This window comes from Pan paniscus, chromosome 22 (genome assembly GCF_029289425.2).
Source record: "Pan paniscus chromosome 22, NHGRI_mPanPan1-v2.0_pri, whole genome shotgun sequence".
Classification (NCBI taxonomy): domain Eukaryota; kingdom Metazoa; phylum Chordata; class Mammalia; order Primates; family Hominidae; genus Pan; species Pan paniscus.
The window spans coordinates 5998239-6013683 of NC_073271.2; positions in this window are offsets into that span (position 1 = coordinate 5998239).

A 15445-nucleotide genomic window follows, 5' to 3' on the forward strand; every position below is an offset into this window, starting at 1 on the left:
TAAATATATTTCTTATGTTGTATATATAATATTAACTAAAAGTACACCAAATACATTTTATAAACTGTAAATAAATTATCAAAAATTACAGTAAATATATATTACATACTGTACATAAAATATCAAAAAGTACACCAAATATGTGTTATATATACTGTAAATAAACTATCAAAACTACAGTAATTATATATAGTATACTGTACATAAAATATGAAAAATTACACCAAATGTATATTATATACTGTAAATAAAATATCAAAAAGTACAGTAAATATATATGACACACCCTATGTAAAATATCACAAACTACGCCAAATATATATTATATAATTTACATAAAATATCAAAAGGACACCAAATATATCTTATGTACTGTACATAAAATATCAAAATGTACAGTAAATATATTTCATATATTGTACATATAATATTAACTGAAAGTACACCAAATACATTTTATATACTGTAAATAAAATATCAAAAATTACAGTAAATATGTATTACATACTGTACATAAAATATGAAAAAGTACACCAAATAAGTGTTATATATACTGTAAATAAACTCTCAAAAACTACAGTAATTATATTTAATATACTGTACATAAAATATCAAAAATTACACCAAATGTATATTATTTACTGTAAATAAAATATCAAAAAGTACAGTAAATATATATTACACACCGTATGTAAAATATCACAATCTACACCAAATATATATTATATAATTTACATAAAATATCAAAATGATACAAAATATATCTTATATACTGTACATATAATATCAAAAATTACAGTAAATATGTTTCATATATTGTACATATAATATTAACTAAAAGTACACCAAATACATTTTATATAGTGTAAATAAAATATCAAAAAGTACAGTCAATATGTATTACACACCATATGTAAAATATCACAATCTACACCAAATATCTATAATATAATTTACATAAAATATCAAAAGGACACCAAATATATCTTATATACTGTACATAAAATAGCAAAAAGTACAGGAAATATATTTCATATATTGTACATATAATATTAACTAAAAGTACACCAAATACATTTCATATAGTGTAAATAAAATATCAAAAATTACGGTGAATATATACTACATACTGTACATAAAATATCAAAAAGTACACCAAATATGTGTTATATATACTGTAAATAAACTATCAAAACTACAGTAATTATATTTAATATACTGTACATAAAATATCAAAAATTACACCAAATATATATTATTTACTGTAAAGAAAATACCAAAAAGTACAGTAAATATATAATACACACCCTATGTAAAATATCACAAACTACACCAAATATATATTATATAATTTACATAAAATATAAGAGGACACCAAATATACCTTATATACTCAACATGAAATATCAAAACGTACAGTAAATATATTTCATATATTGTACATATAATATTAACTAAAAGTACACCAAATACATTTTATATACTGTAAATAACATATCAAAAAGTACAGTAAATATATATTACATACTGTACATAAAATATCAAAAAGTACACCAAATATGTGTAATATATACTGTAAATAAACTATCAAAAACTACAGTAATTATATTTAATATACTGTTCATAAAATATCAAAAATTACACCAAATGTATATTATATACTGTAAATAAAATATCAAAAAGTACAGTAAATATATATCACACACCCTATGTAAAATATCACAAACTTCACCAAATATATATTATATAATTTACATAAAATATCAAAAGGACACCAAATATATCTTCTATACTGTACATAAAATATCAAAATGTACAGTAAATATATTTCATATATTGTATATATATTAACTAAAAGTACACCAAATACATTTTATATACTGTAAATAAATTATCAAAAATTACAGTAAATATATATTACATACTGTACATAAAATATCAAAAAGTACACCAAATTTGTGTTATATATACTGTAAATAAACAATCAAAAACTACAGTAATTATATTTAATATACTGTACATAAAATATCAAAAATTACATCAAATGTATATTATTTACTGTAAATAAAATATCAAAAAGTACAGTAAATATATATTACACACCCTATGTAAAATATCACAATCTACACCAAATATATATTATATAATTTACATAAAATATCAGAAGGACACCAAATATATCTTATATACTCTACATAAAATATCAAAATGTACAGTAAATATATTTCATATATTGTACATATAATATTAACTAAAAGTACACCAAATACATTTTATATAGTGTAAATAAAATATCAAAAATTACAGTGAATATATATTACATACTGTACATAAAATATCAAAAAGTACGCCAAATATGTGTTATATATACTGTAAATAAACTATCAAAACTACACTAATTATATTTAATATACTGTACATAAAATATCAAAAATTACACCAAATATATATTATTTACTGTAAAGAAAATACCAAAAAGTACAGTAAATGTATATTACACACCCTATGTAAAATATCACAAACTACACCAAATATATATTATTTAATTTACATAAAATATCAAAAGGACACCAAATATATCTTATATACTGAACATGAAATATCAAAATGTACAGTAAACATATTTCAGATATTGTACATATAATATTAACTAAAAGTACACCAAATACATTTTATATACTGTAAATAAAATATCAAAATGTACAGTAAATATATATTACATTCTGTACATAAAATATCAAAAAGTACACCAAATTTGTGTTTTATATACTGTAAATAAACTATCAAAAACTGCAGTAATTATATTTAATATACTGTACATAAAATATCAAAAATTACACCAAATGTATATTATTTACTGTAAATAATATATCAAAAAGTACAGTAAATATATATTACACACCCTATGTAAAATATCACAATCTACACCAAATATATATTATGCAATTTACATAAAATATCAAAAGGACACCAAATATACCTTATATACTGAACATGAAATATCAAAATGTACAGTAAATATATTTCATATATTGTACATATAATATTAACTAAAAGTACACCAAATACATTTTATATACTGTAAATAAAATATCAAAAATACAGTAAATATATTACATACTGTACATAAAATATCAAAAAGTACACCAAATATGTGTAATATATACTGTAAATAAACTATCAAAAACTACAGTAATTATATTTAATATACTGTACATAAAATATCAAAAATTACACCAAATGTATATTATATACTGTAAATAAAATATGAAAAAGTACAGTAAATATATATTACACACCCTATGTAAAATATCATAAACTTCACCAAATATATATTATATAATTTACATAAAATATCAAAAGGACACCAAATATATCTTCTATACCGTACATAAAATATCAAAATGTACAGTAAATATATTTCATATATTGTATATATAATATTAACTAAAAGTACAGCAAATACATTTTATATACTGTAAATAAATTATCAAAAATTACAGTAAATATATATTACATACTGTACATAAAATATCAAAAAGTACACCAAATTTATGTTATATATACTGTAAATAAACAATCAAAAACTACAGTAATTATATTTAATATATTGTACATAAAATATCAAAAATTACACCAAATGTATATTATTTACTATAAATAAAATATCAAAAAGTACAGTAAATATATATTACACACCCTATGTAAAATATCACAATCTACACCAAATATATATTATATAATTTACATAAAATATCAAAAGGACACCAAATATATCTTATATACTGTACATAAAATATCAAAATTACAGTAAATATATGTCATATATTGTACATATAATGTTAACTAAAAGTACACCAAATACATTTTATATAGTGTAAATAAAATATCAAAATGTACAGTAAATATATATTACAAACCCTATGTAAAATATCACAATCTACACCAAATATATATTATGTAATTTACATAAAATATCAAAAGGACACCATATATACCTTATATGCTGAACATAAAATATCAAAATGTACCGTAAATATATTTCATATATTGTACATATAATATTAACTAAAAGTACACCAAATACATTTTATATACTGTAAATAAAATATCAAATAGTAGAGTAAATATATATTACATACTGTACATAAAATATCAAAAAGTACACCAAATATGTGTAATATATACTGTAAATAAACTATCAAAACCACAGTAATTATATTTAATATACTGTACATAAAATATCAAAAATTACACCAAATGTATATTATATACTGTAAATAAAATATCAAAAAGTACAGTAAATATATATGACACACCCTATGTAAAATATCAAATACTACACCAAATATATATTATATAATTTACATAAAATATCAAAAGGACACCAAATATATCTTCTATACTGTACAAAAAATATCCAAAATTACAGTAAATATATTTCTTATATTGTATATATAATATTAACTAAAAGTACACCAAATACATTTTATATACTGTAAATAAATTTTCAAAAATTACAGTAAATATATATTACATACTGTACATAAAATATCAAAAGGTACACCAAATATGTGTTATATATACTGTAAATAAACTATCAAAAACTACAGTAATTTTTATTTAATATACTGTACATAAAATATCAAATATTACACCAAATGTATATTATATACTGTAAATAAAATATCAAAAAGTACAGTAAATATACATTACACACCCTATGTAAAATATCACAAACTACACCAAATATATACTATGTAATTTACATAAAATATCAAAAGGACACCAAATATATCTTCTATACTGCATATAAAATATCAAAAAGTAAAGTAAATATATTTCATATATTGTATATATAATATTAACTAAAAGGACACCAAATGCATTTTATGTACTGCAAATAAATTATCAAAAATTACAGTAAATATATATTACATACTGTACATAAAATATCAAAAAGTACACCAAATAAGTGTAATATATACTGTAAATATACAATGAAAAACAGCAGTAATTATAGTTAATATACTGTACATAAAATATCAAAAATTACACCAAATGTATATTATTTACTGTAAATAAAATATCAAAAATTACAGTAAATATATCTTACACACCCTGTGGAAAATATCAAAAACTACACTAAATATATATTATAAAATTCACATAAAATATCAAAAGGACACCAAATATATATTATATACTGTACATAAAATATCAAAATTACAGTAAATATATTTCATATATTGTACATATAATATTAACTAAAAGTACACCAAATACATTTTATGTACTGTAAATAAAATATCAAAAACTACAGTAAATATATATTACATAATGTACATAAAATATGAAAAAGTACACCAAATATGCGTTATATATACTGTATATAAACTATAAAAAACTACAGTAATTATATTTAAATTACTGTACATAAAATATCAAAAATTACACCAAATGTATATTATATACTGTAAATAAAATATCAAATGTACAGTAAATATATATGACACACCCTATGTAAAATATCACAATCTACACCAAATATATATTATATAATTTACATAAAATATCAAAAGGACAACAAATATATCTTATGTACTGTACATAAAATATCAAAAAGTACAGTAAATATATTTCATATATTGTACATATAATATTAACTAAAAGTACACCAAATACATTTTATATACTGTAAATAAAATATCAAAAGAACAGTAAATATATATTACATTCTGTACATAAAATATCAAAAACTACACCAAATATGTGTTATATATACTGTAAATAAACTATCAAAAACTGCAGTAATTATATTTAATATACTGTACATAAAATATCAAAAATTACACCAAATGTATATTATTTACTGTAAATAAAATATCAAAAAGTACAGTAAATATATCTTACACACCCTATGTAAAATATCACAATCTACACCAAATATATATTATAAAATTTACATAAAATATCAAAAGGACACCAAATATATCTTATATACTGTACATAAAATATCAAAATTACAGTAAATATATGTCATATATTGTACATATAATGTTAACTAAAAGTACACCAAATACATTTTATATAGTGTAAATAAAATATCAAAATGTACAGTAAATATATATTACAAACCCTATGTAAAATATCACAATCTACACCAAATATATATTATATAATTTACATAAAATATCAAAAGGACACCAAATATACATTATATGCTGAACATAAAATATCAAAATGTACCGTAAATATATTTCATATATTGTACATATAATATTAACTAAAAGTACACCAAATACATTTTATATACTGTAAATAAAATATCAAATAGTAGAGTAAATATATATTACATACTGTATATAAAATATCAAAAAGTACACCAAATATGTGTAATATATACTGTAAATAAACTATTAAAAACCACAGTAATTATATTTAATATACTGTACATAAAATATCAAAAATTACACCAAATGTATATTATATACTGTCAATAAAATATCAAAAAGTACAGTAAATATATATGACACACCCTATGTAAAATATCAAAAACTACACCAAATATATATTATATAATTTACATAAAATATCAAAAGGACACCAAATATATCTTCTATACTGTACAAAAAAATCCAAAATTACAGTAAATATATTTCTTATATTGTATATATAATATTAACTAAAAGTACACCAAATACATTTTATATACTGTAAATAAATTATCAAAAATTACAGTAAATATATATTACATACTGTACATAAAATATCAAAAGGTACACCAAATATGTGTTATATATACTGTAAATAAACTATCAAAAACTACAGTAATTATATTTAATATACTGTACATATAATATCAAAAATTTCACCAAATGTATATTATATACTGTAAATAAAATATCAAAAAGTACAGTAAATATATATGACAGACACTATGTAAAATATCAAAAACTACACCAAATATATATTATATAATTTACATAAAATATCAAAAGGACACCAAATATATCTTATGTACTGTACATAAAATATCAAAAAGTACAGTAAATATATTTCATATATTGTACATATAATATTAACTAAAAGTACACCAAATACATTTCATTTACTGTAAATAAAATACCAAAAAGTACAGTAAATATATATTACATACTGTACATAAAATATCAAAAAGTACACCAAATATGTGTTATATATACTGTAAATAAACTATCAAATCTACAGTAATTATATATAATATACTGTACATAAAATATCAAAAATTACACCAAATGTATATTATTTACTGTAAATAAAATATCAAAAACTACAGTAAATATATCTTACACACCCTATGTAAAATATCACAAACTACACCAAATATATATTATATAATTTACATAAAATATCAAAAGGACACCAAATACACCTTATACACTGAACATGAAATATCAAAAAGTACAGTAAATATATTTCATATATTGTACATATAATATTAATTAAAAGTACACCAAATACATTTTATATACTGTAAATAAAATATCAAAAGTACAGTAAATATATATTACATTCTGTACATAAAATATCAAAAAGTACACCAAATATGTGTTATATATACTGTAAATAAACTATCAAAAACTGCAGTAATTATATTTAATATACTGTGCATAAAATATCCAAAATTACACCAAATGTATATTATTTACTGTTAATAAATTATCAAAAAGTACAGTAAATATATCTTACACACCCTATGTAAAATATCACAATCTACACCAAATATATATTATATAATTTACATAAAATATCAAAAGGACACCAAATATATCTTATATACTGTACAAAAAATATCAAAATTACAGTAAATATATTTCATATATTGTACATATAATGTTAACTAAAGTACACCAAATACATTTTATATACTGTAAATAAAATATCAAAAAGTACAGTAAATATATATTACACACCCTATGTAAAATATCACAAACTTCACCAAATATATATTATATAATTTACATAAAATATCAAAAGGACACCAAATATATCTTCTATACTGTACATAAAATATCAAAATGTACAGTAAATATATTTCATATATTGTATATATAATATTAACTAAAAGTACACCAAATACATTTTATATACTGTAAATAAAATATCAAAAAGTACAGTAAATATATATTACATGCTGTACATAAAATATCAAAAAGTACACCAAATATGTGTTATATATACTGTAAATAAACTATCAAAACTACACTAATTATATTTAATGTACTGTACATAAAATATAAAAAATTACACCAAATATATATTATCTACTGTAAAGAAAATACCAAAAAGTACAGTAAATATATATTACACACCCTATGTAAAATATCACAAACTACACCAAATATATATTATATAATTTACATAAAATATCAAAAGGACACCAAATATATCTTATATACTGAACATGAAATATCAAAATGTACAGTAAATATATTTCATATATTGTACATATAATATTAACTAAAAGTACACCAAATACATTTTATATACTGTAAATAAAATATCAAAAGGTACAGTAAATATATATTATATTCTGTACATAAAATATGGAAAAGTACACCAAATTTGTGTTTTATATACTGTAAATAAACTATCAAAAACTGCAGTAATTATATTTAATATACTGTACATAAAATATCAAAAATTAAACCAAATGTATATTATTTACTGTAAATAAAATATCAAAAAGTACAGTAAATATATCTTAAACTCCCTATGTAAAATATCACAATCTACACCAAATATATATTATATAATTTACATAAAATATCAAAAGGACACCAAATATATCTTATATAGTGTACATAAAATATCAAAATGTACAGTAAATATATTTCCTATATTGTACATATAATATTAACTAAAAGTACACCAAATATATTTTATATACTATAAATAAAATATCAAAAATACAGTATATATATATTACATAGTGTACATAAAATATAAAAAACTACACCAAATATGTGTAATATATACTGTAAATAAAGTATCAAAAACTACAGTAATTATATTTAATATACTGTACATAAAATATCAAAAATTACACCAAATGTATATTATATACTGTAAATAAATATCAAAAAGTACAGTAAATATACATTGCACACCCTATGTAAAATATCACAAACTTCACCAAATATATATTATGTAATTTACATAAAATATCAAAAGGATACCAAATATACCTTATATGCTGAACATAAAATATCAAAATGTACCGTAAATATATTTCATATATTGTACATATAATATTAACTAAAAGTACACCAAATACATTTTATATACTGTAAATAAAATATCAAATAGTAGAGTAAATATATATTACATACTGTATATAAAATATCAAAAAGTACACCAAATATGTGTAATATATACTGTAAATAAACTATTAAAAACCACAGTAATTATATTTAATATACTGTACATAAAATATCAAAAATTACACCAAATGTATATTATATACTGTCAATAAAATATCAAAAAGTACAGTAAATATATATGACACACCCTATGTAAAATATCAAAAACTACACCAAATATATATTATATAATTTTCATAAAATATCAAAAGGACACCAAATATATCTTCTATACTGTACAAAAAATATCCAAAATTACAGTAAATATATTTCTTATATTGTATATATAATATTAACTAAAAGTACACCAAATACATTTTATATACTGTAAATAAATTATGAAAAATTACAGTAAATATATATTACATACTGTACATAAAATATCAAAAGGTACACCAAATATGTGTTATATATACTGTAAATAAACTATCAAAAACTACAGTAATTATATTTAATATACTGTACATATAATATCAAAAATTTCACCAAATGTATATTATATACTGTAAATAAAATATCAAAAAGTACAGTAAATATATATGACAGACACTATGTAAAATATCAAAAACTACACAAAATATATATTATATAATTTACATAAAATATCAAAAGGACACCAAATATATCTTATGTACTGTACATAAAATATCAAAAAGTACAGTAAATATATTTCATATATTGTACATATAATATTAACTAAAAGTACACCAAATACATTTCATTTACTGTAAATAAAATACCAAAAAGTACAGTAAATATATATTACATACTGTACATAAAATATCAAAAAGTACACCAAATATGTGTTATATATACTGTAAATAAACTATCAAATCTACAGTAATTATATATAATATACTGTACATAAAATATCAAAAATTACACCAAATGTATATTATTTACTGTAAATAAAATATCAAAAAGTACAGTAAATATATCTTACACTCCCTATGTAAAATATCACAAACTACACCAAATATATATTATATAATTTACATAAAATATCAAAAGGACACCAAATATACCTTATATACTGAACATGAAATATCAAAAAGTACAGTAAATATATTTCATACATTGTACATATAATATTAACTAAAAGTAAACCAAATACATTTTATATACTGTAAATAAAATATCAAAAGTACAGTAAATATATATTACATTCTGTACATAAAATATCAAAAAGTACACCAAATATGTGTTATATATACTGTAAATAAACTATCAAAAAATGCAGTAATTATATTTAATATACTGTACATAAAATATCAAAAATTACACCAAATGTATATTATTTACTGTAAATAAAATATCAAAAAGTACAGTAAATATATCTTACACACCCTATGTAAAATATCACAATCTACACCAAATATATATTATATAATTTACATAAAATACCAAAAGGACACCAAATATATCTTATATACTGTACATAAAATATCAAAATTACAGAAAATATATTTCATATATTGTACATATAATGTTAACTAAAAGTACACCAAATATATTTTGTATAGTGTAAATAAAATATCAAAATGTACAGTAAATATATATTACACACCCTATGTAAAATATCACAATCTACACCAAATTTATATTATGTAATTTACATAAAATATCAAAAGGACACCAAATATACCTTATATGCTGAACATAAAATATCAAAATGTACCGTAAATATATTTCATATATTGTACATATAATATTAACTAAAAGTACACCAAATACATTTTATATACTGTAAATAAAATATCAAATAGTAGAGTAAATATATATTACATACTGTACATAAAATATCAAAAAGTACACCAAATAAGTGTAATATAGACTGTAAATAAACTATCAAATCCACAGTAATTATATATAATATACTGTACATAAAATATCAAAAATTACAGCAAATATGTATTATTTACTGTAAATAAAATATCAAAAAGTACAGTAAATATATCTTACACTCCCTATGTAAAATATCACAATCTACACCAAATATATATTATATTATTTACATAAAATATCAAAAGGACACCAAATATATCTTATATAGTGTACATAAAATATCAAAATGTACAGTAAATATATTTCCTATATTGTACATATAATATTAACTAAAAGTACACCAAATATATTTTATATAGTATAAATAAAATATCAAAAATACAGTAAATATATATTACATAGTGTACATAAAATATCAAAAAGTACAACAAATATGTGTAATATATACTGTAAATAAACGATCAAAAACTACAGTAATTATATTTAATATACTGTACATAAAATATCAAAAATTACACCAAATGTATATTATATACTGTAAATAAAATATCAAAAAGTACAGTAAATATATATTACACACCCTATGTAAAATATCACGAACTTCACCAAATATATATTATATAATTTACATAAAGTATCAAAAGGACACCAATTATATCTTCTATACTGTACATAAAATATCAAAATGTACAGTAAATATATTTCATATATTGTATATATAATATTAACTAAAAGTACACCAAATACATTTTATATACTGTAAATAAACTATGAAAAATTACAGTAAATATATATTACATACTGTACATAAAATATCCAAAAGTACACCAAATATGTGTTATATATACTGTAAATAAACTATCAAAACTACACTAATTATATTTAATATACTGTACATAAAATATCAAAAATTACACCAAATATATATTATTTACTGTAAAGAAAATACCAAAAAGTACAGTAAATATATATTACACACCCTATGTAAAATATCACAAACTACACCAAATATATATTATATGATTTACATAAAATATCAAAAGTACACCAAATATATCTTATATACTGAACATGAAATATCAAAATGTACAGTAAATATATTTCATATATTGTACATATAATATTAACTAAAAGTACACCAAATACATTTTATATACTGTAAATAAAATATCAAAATGTACAGTAAATATATATTACATTCTGTACATAAAATATCAAAAAGTACACCAAATTTGTGTTTTATATACTGTAAATAAACTATCAAAAACTGCAGTAATTATATTTAATATACTGTACATAAAATATCAAAAACTGCACCAAATGTATATTATTTACTGTAAATAAAATATCAAAAAGTACAGTAAATATATCTTACACACCCTATGTAAAATATCACAATCTACACCAAATATATATTATATAATATACATAAAATATCAAAAGGACACCAAATATATCTTATATACTGTACATAAAATATCAAAATTACAGTAAATATATTTCATATATTGTACATATAATGTTAACTAAAAGTACACCAAATATATTTTATATAGTGTAAATAAAATATCAAAATGTACAGTAAACATATATTACACACCCTATGTAAAATATCACAATCTACACCAAATTAATATTATGTAATTTACATAAAATATCAAAAGGACACCAAATATACCTTATATGCTGAACATAAAATATCAAAATGTACCGTAAATATATTTCATATATTGTACATATAATATTAACTAAAAGTACACCAAATACATTTTATATACTGTAAATAAAACATCAAATAGTAGAGTAAATATATATTACATACTGTACATAAAATATCAAAAAGTACACCAAATATGTGAAATATATGCTGTAAATAAACTATCAAATCCACAGTAATTATATATAATATACTGTACATAAAATATCAAAAATTACACCAAATGTATATTATTTACTGTAAATAAAATATCAAAAAGTACAGTAAATATATCTTACACTCCCTATGTAAAATATCACAATCTACACCAAATATATATTATATAATTTACATAAAATATCAAAAGGACACCAAATATATCTTATATAGTGTACATAAAATATCAAAATATACAGTAAATATATTTCCTATATTGTACATATAATATTAACTAAAAGTACACCAAATATATTTTATATACTATAAATAAAATATCAAAAATACAGTAAATATATATTACATAGTGTACATAAAATATCAAAAAGTACAACAAATATGTGTAATATATACTGTAAATAAACTATCAAAAACTACAGTAATTATATTTAATATACTGTACATAAAATATCAAAAATTACACCAAATGTATATTATATACTGTAAATAAAATATCAAAAAGTACAGTAAATATATATTACACACCCTATGTAAAATATCACGAACTTCACCAAATATATATTATATAATTTACATAAAGTATCAAAAGGACACCAATTATATCTTCTATACTGTACATAAAATATCAAAATGTACAGTAAATATATTTCATATATTGTATATATAATATTAACTAAAAGTACACCAAATACATTTTATATACTGTAAATAAACTATGAAAAATTACAGTAAATATATATTACATACTGTACATAAAATATCCAAAAGTACACCAAATATGTGTTATATATACTGTAAATAAACTATCAAAACTACACTAATTATATTTAATATACTGTACATAAAATATCAAAAATTACACCAAATATATATTTTTTACTGTAAAGAAAATACCAAAAAGTACAGTAAATATATATTACACACCCTATGTAAAATATCACAAACTACACCAAATATATATTATATGATTTACATAAAATATCAAAAGTACACCAAATATATCTTCTATACTGAACATGAAATATCAAAAAGTACAGTAAATATATTTCATATATTGTACATATAATATTAACTAAAAGTACACCAAATACATTTTATATACTGTAAATAAAATATCAAAAGTACAGTAAATATATATTACATTCTGTACATAAAATATCAAAAAGTACACCAAATATGTGTTATATACACTGTAAATAAACTATCAAAAACTGCAGTAATTATATTTCATATACTGTACATAAAATATCAAAAATTACACCAAATGTATATTATTTACTGTAAATAAAATATCAAAAAGTACAGTAAATATATCTTACACACCCTATGTAAAATATCACAATCTACACCAAATATATATTATATAATTTACATAAAATATCAAAAGGACACCAAATATATCTTATATACTGTACATAAAATATCAAAATTACAGTAAATATATTTCATATATTGTGCATAAAATGTTAACTAAAAGTACACCAAATACATTTTATATACTGTAAATAAAATATCAAAAAGTACAGTAAATATATATTACACACCCTATGTAAAATATCACAAACTTCACCAAATATATATTATATAATTTACATAAAATATCAAAAGGACACCAAATATATCTTCTATACTGTACATAAAACATCAAAATGTACAGTAAATATATTTCATATATTGTATATATAATATTAACTAAAAGTACACCAAATACATTTTATATACTGTAAATAAAATATCAAAAATATAGTAAATATATATTACATACTGTACATAAAATATCAAAATGTACGCCAAATATGTGTTATATATACTGTAAATAAACTATCAAAACTACACTAATTATATTTAATATACTGTACATAAAATATCAAAAATTACACCAAATATATATTATCTACTGTAAAGAAAATACCAAAAAGTACAGTAAATATATATTACACACCCTATGTAAAATATCACAAACTACACCAAATATATATTATATAATTTACATAAAATATCAAAAGGACACCAAATATATCTTATATACTGAACATGAAATATCAAAATGTACAGTAAATATATTTCATATGTTGTACGTATAATATTAACTAAAAGTACACCAAATATATTTTATATACTGTAAATAAAATATCAAAATGTACAGTAAATATATATTACATTCTGTACATAAAATATCAAAAAGTAAACCAAATTTGTGTTTTAGATACTGTAAATAAACTATCAAAACTGCAGTAATTATATTTAATATACTGTACATAAAATATCAAAAATTAAACCTAATGTATATTATTTACTGTAAATAAAATATCAAAAAGTACAGTAAATATATCTTACACTCCCTATGTAAAATATCAGAATCTACACCAAATATATATTATAT